Here is a 21229-nt window from a genome sequence, read left to right on the forward strand (position 1 = left end):
CAATATTGTTTTATATATACACTATGTAGATAAAGAGATTTAGTAAAATAAGTCTGTTCCGCAACGCCTTTTATAACAAAACCCATATGAGGTATTTTCCCGGCCGGCGGCTGCTGCGTTATGGCCAAATATTGAAAATTACTCCGCCGGAGTAGAATTATCCATTCGCAAAAAATATTCATTCATTCGTAATATAATATTTTCATGAATATGTACTTTTTTATGTTTATTTTTCACAAAAAATTAAGTTTTACTTAACTTCAGGCATTTACTTAAATACAATTTTTTGTTTGAAACAAACATTATTCAATTCAGAATATATTTTCCTCGCAAATCTTGATATCTTTATCTTCATTTTTTAATGTAAAATTTCAGAATTTTTCATCAAATTAATTCGCCGTACTTATGATTTTTAACATTATGGGAAAAGTTGTTGTTGCAGAACTGCCACCACCTTATCAGAATTTGCCTTGCTACATATAAAAAATATATAACGAATTCGCTTGGTATTCTGAATTCGCCGTTGACACTAAGGAACTCGGTTATCTCGAACAATTTTATACCATTTTCCTTTTTTTATAACGTACTTCAAAATTATGTGTGGAAATCGTAAAAAACACAAATAAAATCAATTGTGTTTTTTATAAATCATATTCTTAACATTTCTGAAAATGCCACTTTAGTTTTGAAAATACAAAAACTTGTACTGCGGAGTTCGTAATAAACGAGTTTGACTGTATATTTAAAGTGGAGAACTTGTGGGTATATAAAAAACATGGTGGCAACATTTAAATTTTTTGACATAAGCATCTAATTTGGTTGCTTTTGTAGAATTGACTTCACCTTATAAGTGCACTCCGGTTATTGGGTTCTTTAAAACATATTTTTTAGATAAAGGACTGGTAAACATATTTACAAAAGTTTTGTTAAAACTATAAAAATAATAAAACAGTGTATATATATGACATGAATCCCTAATAAATATGAAAACGAAACACATTGTGTATAATGCTTAACACTGCTTTTAAGAAAAAAGACTTTGCTGTCTATTTTAACACAAACGGTACGTTCTTGTTTACCAGATTCCTTTTGCATTGGTAAGTTTAAGGTTTAACTGATTAATGTTTTATTTATATGTATGTAAATAAATTAGTAATTTTACTTAAACATTATATTTTTATTTATTTTTTTTATGTAGCACATAGAACACAAATAAAATTTCATTTTTGTATAAACTATATCAATGCATACTCATATTTATAATTTTCGTGTAAGTATGTATGTACATTAAACAGACTCACAAAAAATGGTGTTTGAGTTACCCCCCAAAATATTTGCTGTAATGTAATATAATGTTACCCAAAATATTTTCGGTAAAGTTTTGTCCATTGGTGAGCTGGACAGTTTTCAAAAAAATGTCGTATTGAGGACACGATTTTTATGTTAAATTCAATATTTTACTAAGCTTCGAATAACCTTTGATATATTTCAAAATGGTTCCAAAAATATTTGTAGTCTGAACCGCTTAAAAAGTCCATTTTAAGTTATTTTTTTAATTTTACAGTATTTCTTAAACCAAATATGCAATATAGAGTTTCATTTAAAAGGTGTTTAAGCCAAGTCTAGTGGTGTGCAAAATTTGTATTAGTGAAATCCCTAAAAATTTTAAATATTTTGGAATATGACAATTATGTGCAGACGGTTATTTATGATTAATACATCATTGGACGCAGCTTTTTAATCCCAATTCAAACGATATAATTTTTTATAAAAAAAGAACTGTTTTTTAATTTGGTCCAGCTCACAAATGGTCATCGCTAGACTTAAAATATTTTAGCAATTATCATAACAATCATAACATTAACGAAAACACGTTTTCGTGAGTCGGTCTAATGTACATACATATGTGAGTATACATGTATATATGTATTTTTACGGTATCAGCAGAATTCAGTATTCATAGACCGATTTTTGTATTTTTTAGACAATATTTATTAGTCCAATTTTTGTTTCTAATTTTTAAAATAATAAGGGAACAAAAAAGAAAAGAAATTTGCAAATTTTTGAGCCATTCTGCATTGCATTGTAGTTTGTATACGTAAAAGTTTTTATAGTCGTCTTACAAACTTCTGGTAAGGCATATTAGTATACGCGAATAATTTATCTAGTACAACTGGGTTTTAGTATTGGAGAACCTCAAAAAGTAAGGCCCTTATTTACCAACAGCACACTATGGTCTATCTATCATCTATACCATGAATCCAGCGGCATCCACTACCTCGACAATGTTGAGTAACCTTCAGTTGTACACTACTTCCAACTCGACTACCGAGAATAAAATGCCATAATTGTCCCATAAGCTCAGGTGGAACTCACATCATGACAAGATTGCTTACAAAATATATATTGTTTAAAATATATCTTATAATCAGGGCAAATGCATGTTTTTAGTCAGTAACTTAAAATAACTTTTAGCTAGTTTTCTTTTCGAATCAAAAATTTGCTACAAAATGGCATCGATTTTTTGTTGCATATTTTGTTATAAATGCATAAATTGCATATTTTGCTTTAAATTGGAAATAATAGTTTGCATATTTCTCCAGTGAGATCTCCTTCGCTGAGTGATACCGAGTAGAAAAATATTCAAAGCTGCCAAAATTCTGCTCTACGGACTGTAACGGGCTGCATGCAAATAACCTCAGAGCACCACCTACACGAGGAGAGCATACGAAGGTATGTGCAGGATCCCATACATCGGTATTTGTATACAGCAGCTTTGAACGACATTCATGAGGTCGCCCATAGCAGAAATAGAGAAGATCCTGCCGCGGAAAACAGGAGTTGGTCTGGTATAACTGAGATCGTGATGGAGCAACAGGCTTAACGCCTACTGGTACCGCATAGACTGTACCGTCTCCAATATATACCCAGCATGTGGACAGTGTCCCCATGATTCCCACCACATATTCAACTGTAAAGCCCACCCTACTTAGCCCAATGGATTTATGGACAATAGAACTAATTGTTTAAATTTAAATTGATTTAAATAACTTTTTGAAGTACTATTTATAAAAACGTTAGAATCCTATAAACTTTCAACTTTTTTGGAAGATTCTAACGAGTAAACCGTTAGCGGTTTACGGTGCTTAAATATTGTTTGCCACCAAATTTATGCTTGTTTCGTTTGACATTATTATTATAAAGAGATAAATTCGTCCTCAATAAAAATTTAATATTCTTTGTTTTATTTTATATAAAATCTTGGGAATCTTGTTGGAGCTAAACATTTGGTCCTAGCTATCCAGATTTTTTGGATCTTGATATCAGTACCGGATCTTTTTTGGCACCTTCAACTCCATTCCTATAATAAGGTACGTAAATATATTTCAATTGTGAGCAAGTGGTAAAGTTCGTTGTTTTGTTCCGCGAACATACATACACATTTCTTCTGTGAATTTGTGTTTTATTCAAACTTTAATTTATACTTGAAATTTTTAAATTTCTTTTTGATCCTACGGACAATAAACTAAAGTAAATTTTATTACAAAAATCAGAGGATTTAACATTTTCTTTTGTGCTTTATTTGTTTACAAATTTAGATCTGTAAAATAAAACAATAAAATGCATAAACGGTTGTTTCTTCTTAATATTAGTCACCCTACGCTCGGTCAATTTGACTATTATCACGTTTGTTTTAATAAATTTTGTAGTCAAATAGTAATGTGATATGTTTATTTTAATATACTTTTAAAATATTAAAACATATCGGTTTCATCACTAAACATACTAGGGAGGGATATGTTTAGTAATTTTGGCGAAGAAATTCATACGGTTCACATATAGGATATTACTTTCTCACATCTACGAGTGCCGTGTGAATTCGACTCTCTTGTAAGAAATTAAAACTTGTCAAAACACTCAAATGTTTAACTTACCTTTTTGGCCACTTTAAGGATCGTATGCAAAATTGAAGTTATCCACAAAAAACTGTAATTTTTTAAAATAGTTTTAAAGCACTTTTAATTTAAAATTTTGTTTAATTTTCATGAAGTGGAAATTTTTTTTTTGTTAATTTATTGACATTTTATTTTTGTTGCTGTTAAATTTTATTTTATAAACAGATTTAAAATTCAAACAAATTTAAAATTGTAATTTTTTATAAAACTCTGTGTGTTTAGAATGCACCTATACATATACATTTTTGTTACTAACACATATTTAGAGTTAGGTACTTTTTCACTAACACATGCTTAGAGTTAGGTACTGCTGTCAAATAGTCGGACTACTTGTTATACTTTGGTTTATACCTTATGTCTTAACACTTTAGAAACTTATGATTTTGAAGTTGTTTCTACAGATATCAAACCACCTACTCAGCTTCTGTCCAATGTGGAGGATCCATATATGAAAAAATAGATAAATTCAAATCGATATCGAAAAGTACTAAATCTTCAACGGTAAATCGAAGTCCGGTAATTAAGAGCATAGTCTGACTCTACGTCCTTGTGATATCGATCCTTTCGGAGATGACTATGTTTCTTGGGATTTATTTACCGCAATTTTTATTAATAGCTCACGCCTTAGCAATATAGAACGCCTTTGTCATTTGATACGAAAAACCAAGGGTGAAGCAAAAGAAATCGTTTCTAAATATCCTCTTGTTAACGCAAGTTTTGAGGTAGCCTGGCGCGATTTAAAGGAAGCATATAAGAATCCTCGTATGTTGGTACATAACCAACTAAAACATATCTTCCTTTCCTTGACAAGGAATCAATAACAGCACTCAAAACATTACGATGCGGAATTAATAGTTGCCTTACGGATCTTTCTATTTATAAAGTGCCTATTGATAATTGGGACCCAATTATCACTTTTATGTGTACTCAACGTTTGCCTAGACCTACAGTTATTTTGTGGGAACAGGGTGTTGAGAACAAAAAAGTTTTGTCCACATGGAAAGATTTCGATTACTTTCTTTTAGAATTCAGACATTGCAATGTCTTCAAGATCTTAAAGGTACGCACTTGACTGACGTCGACTCTTCAGTGCAGTGAAATTGTTCTACTACTACTAAACCTTCATGTATCTTATGCCCTAATCAGTCTCTCTATTTGCGAAATTATCATCGATTTAATAATCTTTCAGTATCTGAAAGAATTTCTACTGTGAAGGATTATAACTGCTATAGGTACTAATTGCTTTTCGAGGACATATAAAGACAGAAATTGTACAATCAATAATAACTGTTTTATTTGCAGTAATCAACAAAAATTCCATAGTTGAAAGATCAATTCTTTCTACTGAACAGAATTCCAGTGAGGTTTTGAGAACCATTAACTCCTATACTTGACAATCGCATACATCCAATAATGCTACTTCAAATCCACAAGTATTATTTCATACTAGATAGAATCAGTGCGTTTTGTTAGGGACAGCAATGGTAAACATAATTCATAACAGCCATAAGTATCGGGTTTGATACTAACAGGTCCAGTTAATCCTAGACATATAATTTAACGTATTCTACTTTTTAACCTTTAATTTATTATCACTTAAAACGCTCACAGAAATATATTTATGTTCCTACTATATTTATATATCTTATATTACTTATATTAAATAATAATCCACCTCCAGACTGTGGGAAAAGTCGATCTGTGGGAAAATATATCTTAATTCGATCTTATCCTATAATTATATGAAAGGGAATGTCGGTTTGTTACGCTTTCATGGACAAACTACTGATCCGATTTATATAATAGTTAAACTAGGCTTAACCTGCTGTTAGATTAAACTGGGAACAAATTTAGGAGAATTTAACCGATTATTGTGTTTTTCAGTGTTGGATTTAAATTCAATTAACTTTTATAGTTTTGTTAACTTTTCACTCAAGAACATTAACAATGAACAGCTGTTTTTTTTGCAAATAATACTTTTGTAAAAGGAAAAATTTTAAATAAACATTTAAAATAAAAATAAATAAAACAAAATAAATCAGAAAATAGCAATTTATTTAAAATATTAAGTTTTTGTTCTTCAGAAATCACTGTTTTTATTAATTGTGTTTTCTCACTTATAACTTGAGTTTAATTGGCCAATTACACACAGTTAAACTAAGATAATAAGTAACCTTACTGATTACTGAGAAACACGAAACATAAATTAAACAAGGTTTAACCAAAGAATGAAGATTAGATTATTATATGAAGAAAACTCGCCCTAAGTTTTTCTGATAAAGATAATCTTCATTTTGGCTGGATTTAGACATAACTTTTTCAATCCGAAGAAATAAAGGTCAAGATAAAGGTTTTTCCACTTTTTGCTCAAACTTGGCCATTAAGTAATAAATTTTGAACTTTATTGTAACAGAATCGCAATGTGTACAGAATAGGCATTTTAGAAAGATACAAAACATAAAACATTGAAGACTTTTAAAGTTATTGCAAATTCCCCAGGCCATTAACGTGTCACACAGCTCATGAATTGGAAATGTGGCAAAAAATAAAACATTTTCTTACTTTAAATATATTAATAATTAATCGAATAAAAGTTTTTGTTCGCATATGATAACACGAACTTGCTGTTGAGTAGGCGTTGAGCATGTTGCTCCATCCCGATCTCAGTTGTGCCAGAGCAACTCTTGTTTTCCGCGGTAACCTGAAACCGCGTTATTGATGGCGTCTCTATGAATGTCGTTCAAAGCTGCTGTATATGAAGTCCGATCTAAGGGATCCTGAACATAACTTCGTATGCTCTCTTCGTATACACGAAGGTCCTTCCTAACACGCCTCGGTGGAGCATCCAACTGTGTGATGTTAAAGTTAGGATGACTCCTCCGGTGACATCCCAGGAGGAACTGTTTAGTCAGCATGACATGTTCCTTGACTGGGAGGACCTTCGTTTCCTCATGTAGATGGTGTTCTGAGGTTATTTGCATGTAGCCCGTTACAGTCCTTAGTGCAGCATTTTGGCAACTTTGAAAATTTCTCCACTGGGTATCACTCAGCGATGAAGATCACACTGGAGCAGCATAATTGACCACTGAGCAGCCAATTGTTTTATAGGCAGCCAACAAGGTTTCTTTGTCCATTCCCCAAGTGCTGCCGGCTAGCGCTTTGAGGACCTTGTTTCTACTTCGCAATTTGTGCGTAATTGCAGTTGCATGAGCTGAGGAAGTAAACAGGCTGTCAAAGGTGACCCCCAAAATCTTTGGGTGGTTCACAGTTGGAATTTGATTTCCATCGACTACGACGCCTAGGTTCAAGTTTACCTCTTTCGTCCAGGTGGTGAAATGTGTAGCTGAAGACTTCGCTGGTGATAGATTCAGGTTACGTCCAGTGAATAAGCTGTGTATTACTCCGAGATAACCGTTCACTCGATCACATAGCTTATCAACGTTTTGGCCCGTCGCCATAATGGTACAGTCGTCCGCATAAGATATAACTTCCACACCTTGTGGAAGTGTGTAGAGTTTAGAGAGGTAGAAGTTAAACAATAAGGGGGATAAGACACCGCCCTGTGGTACTCCCTGTTTAACTCTACGGGTTTTGGAACATTTGTCTCTAAACTCAACGAACGACTGACGGCCACTCAGATAATTTACAATCCATCTCTTCAAGTTGCTGGGCATGGTGGACTGCAGGATGTTCTGGAAGAGTGTGGCATGGCTGACTGTATCGAAGGCTTTCGATAAATCTAGCGTCACAAGGAGTGTCCTTTCACAAGGCCACTGCTAATTTAATCCTTGTGAGATCTGAGTGGTTATGGCGGTTAATGCTGAGGTGGTGCTGTGCATCTTACGAAATCCATGCTGGTGCGAGCTGCTGTAAGATGGCGGGACAGCTGGGGGGGAGGAGAGCCTCAAGAGTCTGCGACCCTCTGTCGCGTTCTTCCCAGGTTTCAGTATCGGGATGACTCTATCCTTTTTGCAGGCATTGGGTATTATCAGGCTGCTCATTGACAGGTTAAATACCATCCCCGTTCGCCAAGAAGTTTCAGCATCAGCACGGATATGCCGTCGGGGCCAATCGCCTTAGATGGTTTGGCTGCGTTGATGGCCTCAGTAACTTTAGAAGGGGTGAAAGGTTGTGGAATATCCGAGAATGGAAGGTTGTGAAGATTGCGAACAATACTTGATTTCGCTTTATCTCTCTCTGGGTGCACAATAAAAATTCGGCAAAATGCACGCGAGCACCGTTCAGGGTCGCAAATTTAATCGCGACCCTGTCATCTTTCTTCGTCGGGTTGGAGAGAGTCCGAACTGTAGACCACAACTAACACCTGTGCTCAAGTTGCAGTTCTTCAAATGATCTAACCATTTATTCCGCTTGTCCTCATTTACCAACCTGCTGATATCATGATTCAGCTGGACAATACGTGGGTCGTCTACTATGGATAGTCGACCAGCATTAATAAAGCGGGCTGCTGCTGCGATGACAGTTTCGCGGAACTTGCTCTCTGCTCGGTGTACGTTGCTAGGAGCTGGAAGATCATTGAAGATGCGATCTATGAATTCTCTGAAGCCGGGCCAGTCTGCTTTCTTTTGGTTTATGTAGAGACGGCGTTCAGAGACGATAAAGTCATTGGGTCGATCCAGACAAACGATTATGGGTAAGTGGTATGAGGCTAGAGAAACTACTGCTCTCCAAGTTGCGCGCCTCTCTGGTCTTCCCCTAGACCAGAGCTGATGGTGCGCGTTAAAGTCCCCAAGGACTAGACGCATATCGCCGTCTAATAATTTCCTAATGTCGGGACGGTAGCCTGAGCTCTAGGTCGGTTTCCCCCGATCTGACTGCAATACCTTGGACTTCAAGGTATTGGTCCCTAGCATTGTGATCATGGGAAAGAGCTATATACTGCACTGTGTTATGGATTATAAATGCAATGCCCCCACCGTTTCTTCCGGTGCAGTCTTTTCGGAGAACGTTTTGACCGTTACAACTGTGCAGACTGGAATTACTCGTCAGTTTTGTCTCCAAATTTTATTCAAATCGGACATTCTTAAGCCATAAAATTTGGAGTTCAAAGGTCAAATTTTGCAAAATTTGTGAATTCTCAGTATACCATATCGAAATATTATTTATTTGTTGATCGTTTAATAAATAAGACCTGAATTCTTAGTATAAAGTCTTATGTTTAAAATAAGAGCTATAAAAGCAAAATTAACCCTTTTAAATACATGTACAAATTATTAAATAAATGGATAATGCTCTATATAATTAGAGGAATAACAGAAATAATACTATAGAGCTATGCTAATAAAAAGATGTTTACTTTAAATCTTAGTTCTTCGCAAGAGCTAAATTACAGCTCTCTTGTGTTAAGCAAGGTTTCTGTTTATTGAAAAAGTTCTTAGATTATATAGTAATTAATTGCTTACACAGCATTATTCATAAAGTGGATAGTATAAGAATTGGACAGAACATAGAACGCAAAAAATACATACAAACAAAGCCACGATCAGTAAAATATTTAAAGTATTGACTGTTTTATCGACTTTGTAATATGATATTATTTTTAATTGCTTTTTCAATATTCTGTCGGCATAAGCGATACATGTTTTATGCTACAATACAAATAATTATATAAGGCTTATGAATTAACACTTTTTGACCACATAAAGTTTGTTTTTTAGACATATTGGATAGAAAATCGACCGTAAAAATTATTACATAAATTACCAGTTTCAAAAACAATTTTTTTCTTTTAAAAATTTTTACCTTAACTCCATAGTCAAAAAGGGTTAAATTATACTTTTTTATGAATTTTTTGTTTTATTTCTGGTATTCCTTTAATTAAATAGAGCATTATTCAAATAGATAGGGTTGAAATGGGAATTTTTTTATTAAATTTTGAGCCAATTTTGATTTAATAGAACTAAATTTTTAAAATTTTGCACGAAGAAATAAAATATTAATCTGAACATTTTTAAGAAAAAATAGCGGACCTTCATCTGGAGGGCTTGGATCCGCCATATAAATAAAATAGAAAAATTCGTATATCTGAGAAACTATTAGAGGTAGACTCTTTAAATTTTACTTGAAGAACTTTCTCAGTCATCTCAAAATTTTGAGTATAGCGGGCGGACTTCCAATGGGGTACTTGGTACTTCCCATATGAATTAAATACAAAATTGCGTTTAACTGGGAAACTAATAGAACTAGATTCTTTAAATATTGCACAAATTACCTTAACATTCATCTGAACATTTTGGAGAAAAACGGGCGGACCTTCATCTGGGGAGCTTGAAGCCCCCCACATGTATTAAATAGAAAAATTTGTATATCTAAGAATCTATTAGAGCTAGAATCTTAAAATTTTACATAAAGAACTTTGACACTAAAGTGAACATTGAGAGAATAACGGCGGACTTTCAATGGGGGGCTTGACACCACATATATGAATTTCGTATATCTTAAAAACTGGTAGATAATTCAAATTTTTCACAGATAGATAGAAATTGCCGATAGATATAAATTGGCAATAATTTGCTTGCTAGAATTTAAATAAAACTAGAGTTCGCTCCGCGGACGAAATTCGACCGGAACCATTGAAGGAAAAATTACATACATACATACATACATACATACATACATACATACATACATACATACACACATACATACATGCATACATACATATGCAACAAAAACCATATTTTCGTATTTGAAATGTCTGTCAAAAAATTATTTCAATTGCTATTATCAATGAGTATAACTTGCTTTGATCAACGTATTCTTTATGAAAATGTGATACATTTCAGTTTAATCCTGAAAGAAGTATAAAATCTAAGTTTTCAAATTTATTTGAACTTTTTTAAAAGCAAAAACAACGAATATTACTTCTTTCGATTTATTATTCTCTACAAAAATGTTCATTAAAATCTTTTCAAAACTTACAATATGATATTTTCATTCCTGACAGTAAAATTAGTAAACTATACTACTACTGTTTAACTTCTTCATCTTTTGATTTTTGCTCATTCTCATCCAAGTTTTTTTTTAAACATCTCCCAGTTTTAAATTAAGACCTATGTTTAACATTCTGCCAATTCCTCCAGCAATCACCCATGCCCCTCCATGTCCCCAGCACTTTTTCTTTGTAGCCTAACATAAGTTATTCATTCTTTTTATTTGATTCCAAATTCATTACTTCTGAAGTAATTAAATTTTGCAATTATTGCTATAAGAACTATAACAGGATTCCATCCCGATCGAAAGTGAAATTATGTAAGTTTTTTAAATGAAGTAAAACGACTTTTTTGGAATAAAACCACTTTTAATTTTTAAAATCGGATATTTTAAATAATTTTCTTTTTTTTAATTTAATAAATATTTTTAATAAATTAATAAAACATGCATATTAACGATATACTGATTCATTAATTATGGTGAATTATGTACCGACATGACCAACTAAACTTTCCTACTTATGTTTTAACAGGCTTTGTTTTTGACCATCAAATCCATAAAAACTAACATTTATGTAGAATTATTGTCCCACTAATGTTTTCCCAGGTCAAACAACAACATCCTTTTGTATTACACATCATTATTACATTCACAATTTAGCAAAAACTATAAAATCTTATTTTCAAAATATTAAAAATCGTATTAAAAACAACAACAAAAATATCAATGCCAATAGAAAAAGAAAACATCAACAGAGAATTAAACTTTTTTCACACTCTCCTCTCTTTTTTCTAAAATGCAGTGTTGTTGTTTTGCATAGTTTAATTACTAAATAAAAAATTATTTGGATTATGTATTTAATTTCGATTGGTGTAGCGAAGCACACCAGGTATTAGCTAATATTTCATAAAATCCAAATCAAAAAAATTGATTTCAAAATACACTGTATGTTACCATTTTTCTTGAAAATCGGTTCATGTTTTTTATATTTAGCCTAGAAAGTTGGTGTTTTATGTTCTAAAAGTGAACATAAAACTGTGCGTAGCATCCAATCAGAGGTTAGTTTTCTGTAAGCCTCGAATGAATATATTTTTATATAATGTTGTGATTGCCACATTGGTGAAATAATAGTTTTACAAAAAATAGGCGTAAAAAAGTGCGTGTTAGCACTGTATATTAGAAAACGATGTACACGTGTGTGTAGATGTATTTGGTTTTATTCAGCTGTGTATTTTGTTTTGTATGTTTGGATGCTGTTTTCATATGTATTTTGTTTTGTTTTTGTGAATTCTGTTCGTATATTTGGATGTAGGTTGGTTTTATTGCGTTGTTTATTTTGTTTTTCGGTGTTTTTTGTTATGTATGTTTAGATGCCTTGTATATTTTGTATTTTATTTCGTTTAGCGTTGTTGTTTATTTTGTTTTGCTTTTGGTGTACTAATAATGTGAAAAAATATATAAAACTAATATGTTTAAAATACACTATGGTGAAGGGTATATAAGATTCGCACAGCCGAATATAGCACTCTTACTTGTTTATTATATAAACATTTTTACAAGGTTTTAGAAAAGATTTACTAAGGAACATATCCGCCGTTTCTTAATATAACTCCGAAAATTCGATATGATAAAGAGGTATAAAGATTCTTATGTAATGGCAAGGAAATTCCGGCCCAAGCCTTTTTAGTTCCTTTAATTTAGGCTTCTTTTATGTCACACTGTCTGCCCGACCTATACACATTACTAGAAAGTATATCCGAAACCTTTTCAATAATAAATAGGTGAGAAGATTATGGAGGCCACTCCAAAATTTTTACATTCTGGCTTCAAATCCACCCTTTTACATCCCTGGCGGTATGGATCGGGGCATTGTATTTTTGAAATGTCTACGCCAATGTTTCAAAGATATCTGAAAATGTAAAAAACAGGTTTCCAGTATGGCATTACAATTCTTACTAGATGAAAGAAATTTAAGCTCACATGTTTCATAATACGAAATTGCCCCCACTACATCCCATATCCTCAGCAGCTATGCAAACGACTCAGGTAGAGCTCTTCCTTTCAAAAAAATAATGATTAAATCGATCCGGACCTTCAAAATTACACATTTTTTCATCCGAAAAAAAGATGTTGATATAGCTTTTTATAACCATTAGTTCACGTGCAAACTGAAGAGGATTTCTCTTTACGAGTGGCAATTGTAGTGGCTTTTATTAATTTTTTAATAATAATTTATAAAGCCTTGGCACTTCTTACAATTTGTTTTACTGTAGCTAGGCTTGCTGTAACATCTACTTTTTCTCTAATATTTGGTACAGAATCAATTGACTTGTAGGCAAATTTTATGAAATCTCTTCTGTCCGCTTTTATTTTGACTATATGTAGTTCTATTTATGCTTTCTTAATATTCAAATTGTTTTCTTATACAATTGCGAATAACATTGCACAATTTTTTTTTGCCAAATTCCTGCGATTTTGGACAGTTTCCAAAAACTCTTGAATTATGTCAGTTTATTCTTTAGTTAATGCCTTACCGCAATCTATTTGTTAAAAAATATATTGGCTATATTCAGAGACACTAGAATATGAATGGATTTTACTCACTGCCAGCAGTAAACTGATTTTATTCTGATTGAACCTAATCAAGTGAGCCAAAAAAATATGGCAAAAAAACGAAGTATGTTAGAAAAAAATTATCAAAAATCTGCAATTAGGTATTGCGCTAATTTTTGTTCACAAGATCTGAGGCAAAGAGGATCAGGTCTCCCGAAGAGTTGACAACTAAAAAAAACCTATGAAGAAAAAGAGCTCCCCGTCTTTTAATACATAGTCGAAACCAAGCCCTACTTCACTCAAAGGAACCTTAAGTCAGAATCCTGAGAGTAAGGGTGACAACGCCAAGAAAGATATTCCGAAGACTACCACGTCGGCGAAATCAACCTCAAAGGTACGGGTACCTCAAAAGAAGCCCCGAAAAGAGAGGAAAGAAAGGCTAGACAGTGGAAAAGTAAAAGAGTCGCCATCATACGCCAAAGTTGCCAGAAAAAGACACCGGGACGATCTCTGCTATGCAGTTTACGATCCAGGTAATCCGACAGGCAAAATTCCAATAAACCAACAAAGTAAGGTAGAAGATCTGGTGAACAATAAAACAGTGGACCACGCAATCGCTTCAAGGCAAACAACCAATTGAGAGCGTGAGCTGCTGTTCAGCATGGGCGTGATGTTGAGGAGATTGGCATCTCACTAATGTGTTTGCACCCTAAAGTACTTGGTGGTAAGTATCCCTCCTCCCTGGGACGGCGCTAAGCTGGGACTGGCAAAGAAAAGCGACCTTCCGGTGCTCTTAAAGTCCTCTGACTACTTAAAAGAATGGGTCAGTAAACTGGCTAATGAACGTATACTGGAAATTCTTGGTGGTCAAAATGGGACGTTTTTTACAGGAAAGAAGAACCTGAGGAAACTTTATTTGTAATAGGTATCGACCAGAAATCTATGGCTAGTATTGCCAAGAATAAAGGTAGGGCTTACTTTGCCTCTAAAGCTGTCATATTCAAATTTGGGAAGGTGCCGATTAGAATCCTCGAAAAGGCAATAAAATACCTAAGACCATATAGTAGTACATATAGGCGAAACTAAAGCGGTTTTCAAACAAAAATTTTTATTCTCTTCACACAGACGAGCTCTGAGAGAATAAAACAAACTTGTGAGAACTAAACGCACTCACTAAATTTCAAATTTTCTTCGCAAAATTGCGAGGATATTACCACTTATTAGTTTTTCTTATCACTTAAACTTAATGTTTATTATTTTTGTAAGCACTTTTCGTTTATTTAAAACCCCGAAAATAATGTATATGTTACAAACGAAAAAATATTTTTTTATTCTTTGACATTTTATTTTAATTAAAATTAAAAAATGAAATGTTGTACATTTTAGTATTGAAAATTAAAAAAGTATTTTACAAACTTTTTTTAATTTTGCATTAGTGCAGAAAAAATAACAAAAACAAACGTGTTTATAATATGTTTTGAGATAAAATATCTTTTTTTAAAAAAAATAAGTAACTAATATTTTCAATCAGTGCCATAAAAAATTTCATTTATAAACACACAAGGAATAACGTCCAAAAAATACATTTTTTATTTAGTACCTTTTGAACAACTGTGTTTATTTTTGTGCTTCTACTAATACATTCTCACCAGTTAGGTCTTTGACAGGGGACTTAGGTCCTTGACAGACTGTCGAGAGTTTTAACGTGAGCACCTGCCGTGTCGGCCTTATCTTACGGTGGTCTTTTTCATCCACAGGGTAGACTTGAGAACGGTCTACCATCGCCCCTTTGTCTTCAATGAAGACTCAGGTGGCAATTTTTGCACATTGGCTATGACCGGTACCATGCGCAAGTACTTTGCTGGAGTACTCGAGCTATCTAATCTCTTGCCAAAGTAGTCACGTTGTAAGACAACCACACTACTATGGCTCTGTTGATTCGGCAACAGCACCTAGAGACGTAACCGGTGGACCGAAGCACGATCCATCAATAAGCCGTAGACATCGTTCTTACTCACAGTGACACGCTGTGGCAAGTCTGATATGAACAGAGTAAACTCTGAACATATCTGGACAAGGAAGGAAAATTAATTGGTATCACTTGTATATGATACCTTTCATCCATCATCATTCAACCCAGCACACATCTCATTTATTCGACACATTCATAGAGAAAAACATACGACACACTCATTTAGGTATACGGGTGGTGTAAGGCCCGTATACCTCTTCATTCATTCTGTATCATATACAATTGACACCAACTCATTTCCAACGCTTAGTCCCACAGTCACTCCTCTGTGGGGTATCTGTTGATTTTCGGCAACAGCACCGAACTCTTATCCCGAAATATTGACTATTATCATGCATCAGTCTTTTAACCGCCACTTATACTCTTCCCGCGAATTTGGGTTCAACCAACAGCCACTACGTGGATCCCGAAGGAACCTCAACCAACTGACCAGCCAGGACATAGTCCTGCGGCAACTGGCCACCCGTAGTACCAGATTATGCGGTGCTCTGGTCAGACCTCTGGCAATCTATGCAAGGACTAAGCCAAGCGGTAGACTGAAACACCAATTTTACAATCCCGGTCAGATTGGAGGTATTGGGCCCTCTTTATAGCCCGGGATTGCAATAACACCAAGGCGGAGGTCTTCGCCAAGGTAACATGCCCCCGGGGGGTTAGGTCCTTGACAATTAGTTTCGCCTATATACTACTATATGCCTAAGACCTTATCGCCAAAGGAAGGTGCTGCTGTCATTTCCAAAATTGGCGAAGCGCCGATTGAAAGGGCTGTCAAAACCGGCCCCGATAATGACACTAAAACGCCTAAGACGATACCAAAAGCATCATTATTAAGTACTTGTAATTTGCAGGAGTCAAATACTAAAAGTGAGGGGGAAATCACTCACTCGCCAAAAGACAGAACAACTATGCTGTCCAAAATAAGGAAAGTGTCGATGAAAACGACTACCCTTCATAAACCACTTCAGGTTACACGGGGGAGTCAAATCCAACGAGCAGGGAGATGATCATTAACTCGCTAGAAGAAAATTTTACATGGATGACAATGACTGAGTTTATCCAAATAACCCTCCATCGGAGTGAGACGGCTTCCAACGCTCTGATGGTTAAAATTGACTCAGGAAAGATACATATAGCTTTAATCCAGGAACAAGGTTTCTGGATTAAATCATGTAAATTTCCAGCTTTTCTACGCTGATAACATGTATCTCGACCGATAACATGTATCTTATGTCACAAGAATTTATGTTTTCTCCTTTCAACATGATTATCCACATCGGATTCAACGGTGCTGAAGCAACATACCATGCATCTGTTTACCAGCCCTTCGATTCTTCGACACTACCACCAACGTCGGAACTGATGAAATTGGTCAAAGAGGTACAAAGGAAAAATAAGAAAATTGTACCAAATTGTAGCTTGGGGTAGTACAAACACCAATCGCAGAGGACAAGCTTTCATGGATTTCCTTAATACTAAAGACTTGATCACATAGAACTTTAGGAATAAGGCTGCCTTCGTCAACAGAATCGGAGAAGAAGTATTAGATATAACTATATGTTCAGAAGTGCTTATAAACCGGGGAAATCCGAAACCTTGGTAAGACTCTTCGCAAACTATTTAACCGGGCACGGCGTAAAAAGACCCCAGTATACTGCGATGAGTATCATAATAAACTTGGTGAATATAAGAAAATCGGTCGAAAAGTCAAACGAGACTCATGGAAACTTTTCTGTGAACAGGTAGATAGCGTAAATGACGTATCAAAGATAAAAAATTCCTATCCAAAACTCATGTCCAACCGGAATCTATGGTCGATGACATTGGCAGGAGGCTGGAGGATATGGAGGAGACACTGTCAGGAAAAAGGTATTTCGCGGTATACCACAGGGTGGCATTTTGTCACCTTTACACGGGGTTACCACGATTAATAGCCTCCTAAGGACTAACCGAGAACTTAGACATGTCTGCTATGCAGACGATGTCGTAATACCTTTTAAGCTGGGCTCAACCGAGAGGCCTCAATATTAACCCGGCAAAAACGGAAATCTGTCTTTTCACAAGAAGGACAAAAATTTCTACGTATACCGAACCTTGCTTCCTGGGCAAGAAGATAGCAGTGGCAGACAAAGTTAAGTACTTAGGTGTAATCCTCGATCGAAAATTAAAATGGAGACATCACGTAGAGGATACAATCAACAAAGCACATCGGTGCTAGGCGATATGTAGGAGAACTATAGGCATGAAATGGGGTCTTAGTCCTACTATGACACATTGGCTTTATAAAAGTGTAATTAGACCAATTCTAGCTTATGCTTCAATAATCTGGTGGACTGCTTTATACAAAAAGTGCAATATCAAACTACTACAGGGAGTTCGGCGTACATACTGCTTGGGCATAAGTGGTGCCAAAACTTTGAAAACGTTACTAGATATTCCACCCATTGAAACATATTTAAGATATGAGGCAGCGCTTACAGCCAAACGGCACTTTAATAGAACTGGCCAAAAGCGGTTATAAGACACTTTATAAATGTATACTGGACACATTGGAAGGTTATACATAATCATCGGATGTGTCTGATCGAATACCAGACAAGGAATATCTCGGAAACTTTGAAACGCTGATCCCAGATAGATTGCCTTGGTCAAGCGGAACATTAGAGCAAATACCAGTAGGAATCCGTTGTCATCCGTGTAGGCTCTAAGTGGGGCTGGGATTCTATATTGAAGATCCAGAAGCAGAAACATACCACCGTTTACCGAATCCCAACACAAGCTTCCAGGCAGAAGTACGAGCAATAACGGAATGCGTAAATTGGATTAGAATAAATATAGCGCCCACAGCGCTTAATATATTTACCGACAGCCAGAAGACAATTAGGGCTATATCAGGAGATAGAACTAATTCTAAGACCGTATTGGATTGTAAGAAAGCTTTAACTGAACATCATATGGGTACCAGCCCACTCGGTAGTAGTCGGTTACCAAAGGAGCTAATTTAAAGCTTTAAAGGGAAGGGAGCTCGAGGCAGTTAAACTGACAAACGCAAAACCATTCGAAACAACAAAAGCTGAACTAAAAATATAGGTGGGAGAATCCCATAAGACTTCTTGGAATAATAACAGAACCACGAAAATCCTATGGGGTGACCCTGATGAGAGCAAGACGAAAAATCTCCTTAAAATGAGCAAGTCTGAAGTTAGTATGATAGTACGTATTCTGGGTGGACACATAGCATTACGAGCACATTTATGAAAAAATTGGAAGTGCGGATTCAGACGTACGCAGGCATTCGTCGAAGTTAGATCCAAGTATCTTGGAAGTGATTTTATTCCGGAAATAACATTCCTGACTAACACTGATTAGAAGATTCTTAGGAATTACGTTCAGGATACTGAGTTTCTGAACACTGTAAAATAATTCATTCAGTTCCCTCATGATAAGGAGCGCACAAGAGGCCCTAGGTGTTTTTCTTCGGATTTGATGTATACATCCTCCTTATCTAAGAAGAATTATTGGGAGTTTAATAGATCATTTGATGTAGATAATAAATTTGAAGTAAATTAATAACCATGGTCTGCAGCAATTTTAGTGGAATGCCAAAACGGGGAATATAGTTTTAAATAAATGATTTAACAATGTTTTCAGATGATACATTTCTTAGTGGAAAAATTTCAGGCTATCTCGAAGGACCCCTATAAAGCCCAGTCGAAGAAGTGACTAATGCCCTTGACAAAACCTAGTAAGCAGCGAGGATCAATACCCGCAATATCCCCAATTTTGTCGTGGAACCTATTTCCTAGCCATTTCAGTCTGAGACTGTATCCTAGGACTGTTGCAAAATATAATATGCTCGATCGACTCCATTTCCTCCTCATCCTCGGATAATCTACAATAATCCGGTATATTACTGTCAAACATACTGCCAAAGGCCCTAACTGAGCACTGCCCCGTTAGCATCCCTATCAGAATTCTTAGATTTTTTTGATATCAGCGATATAGACAACGACAAACGTGCCGGTATTCATCTTAGACCTGTCAGTGAAAACTGCACACCCACCAAACAGTCTATCGGATACAACTCAATCATCCCCAGTTGTGGTGTTTCCTTAAGTCCAGAGTTGTAATATCTGATCCGTAATTCCGCGAGGGGAATCATACTATTCAAGTAGACCTACTTCGTAGAACTTTCTAGCCGCAACGCCCGCTTCAAAATGTTCTATCGGTGACTATACCTGTCAATGATGTCCAAGGCCATTTGAGGCGTGTTTTTAATCACTTTAAACCAGTAATGCCAATAGAGGCACACCATTGAGTATTACTGATCATCTTTCTCAAGGCCTCCAGACAATGCTGGGTTAATTTCGCTACACTTGTTAATTGTCGATTATAAGAACTCCAATGAGTTTTTTGTTGACAACTTTCACGCCCTTAACCCAGTCTGCACCATTGAATTATACATCCTCTGAACTACCCTCAAAGATGACGATTTCATTAATCAGCATACCTTCAATTGATTACCAAAAATCGGTACTGATGCTCATATCTGGATTATTCTGATCAATGACTGCCACTTGAAGGCATGAAGTGGGTTGATAATCCCCAGATCTAGTTGTCTTAATTTTCTCCTTACAGGGACCATTAGGAGCGCCAGCCTAAGTCAGTCAGTACTTGACCTGATGCTCAACAATTCTGGCATGAAGCTCAGTAATGGTAACTTCACCGGAAGTAAGGGTAACTCACATAAAGTATATGTATTCTAGGACATCGTAAAATTTTAAGACGATTTAGCTATGTCCATCTGTCTTTCTGTTGTTGGCACGATAGCGTCCACATAAAAGGATATATTGAGATGAAATTTTCCCAAAATATTTCTTATTGATCAGAAATGTTTGTATTGAAAATGGGCGAAATCGGCCAAAAATTTCACATGGCCCCCCACACAAATGTAACCCCACCCCCTGCAATATTGCGTAAAGAGCTTCAAAAATTCACAAATTCGTTGTTTATGAATCAAATGGCACAAAATTTCACATGGGTCAGTTTTTTATATTTAAAATAAAAATCTGAATTATAGCGGACATAGGAGCGTAAGTAATTGGCCCTGCCCCCTATATAAGTGGGGTACCACTATAGCGATGAAATTTCACTGAAGTTAGTTTTATACGAGCCAAAATCTCTCCATCAAATTTTTTGTGGATCGCACAATGGTATAGGAAAAAAAAGAGGGAAATAATTCGGTAACTTCTAAACGGTTAATCCGATTTTAATGAAATTTGGTACGCACAAAGAAGAGGTGTTGTCGAGTTTAGGTTTTGGCCATGTTAAATTTTTAAAACGATCCTTTTTCTTCATTTGAGTTCCGATTAAAAACAAAAATTCGTATATAGAATCTCCTCATCGAGCACTATAAAAAATGTCGTCGTAGTAGTAAATTATCTCTTATAGTTTAGGAGATATTCGCATTTGAAAATTAAAATTTTAAAAAATTATCCGTCCTTACTTTAGTTTTTTGATAAAAGCGGGTCTAAATATTCCCCGCTTTTATCAAAAAGTTATCTAAGTTATCTAAAAAGTTTTTAAGAAGATGTATATAGAATTTATACTTTTTGGAAAGCTGAATTTACATAAAATACGATAAATGAAACAAAACCTAAAAATTTTTGATACCGAGGGGACCAGGTCCATCCAAAAAAAAACCCTATTTTTTATGGAAAATTATATTTTGAGCAAA

The 21229-nt window shown here is 35.0% G+C and overlaps 1 protein-coding gene across 3 annotated transcripts in view; it reads left to right on the forward strand.

Annotated features, from left to right (window-relative positions):
• Nucleotides 1-818: 818 nt before the first annotated feature.
• The window catches only part of LOC111681656, a 99873-nt gene continuing 79462 nt past the window's right edge, over nucleotides 819-21229 (forward strand). Inside the window, exon 1 of one of the 3 annotated variants that reach the window (XM_046949698.1) lies at nucleotides 819-1097. The gene's annotated coding sequence lies outside the window, so the exon portion shown is untranslated. Of the gene's footprint in view, nucleotides 1098-3353; nucleotides 3372-21229 lie in introns of those variants that run through there. The other 2 variants (XM_046949708.1, XM_046949701.1) reach the window with 2 other exon arrangements.

This window comes from Lucilia cuprina, chromosome 2 (assembly GCF_022045245.1).
Source record: "Lucilia cuprina isolate Lc7/37 chromosome 2, ASM2204524v1, whole genome shotgun sequence".
Taxonomy (NCBI): domain Eukaryota; kingdom Metazoa; phylum Arthropoda; class Insecta; order Diptera; family Calliphoridae; genus Lucilia; species Lucilia cuprina.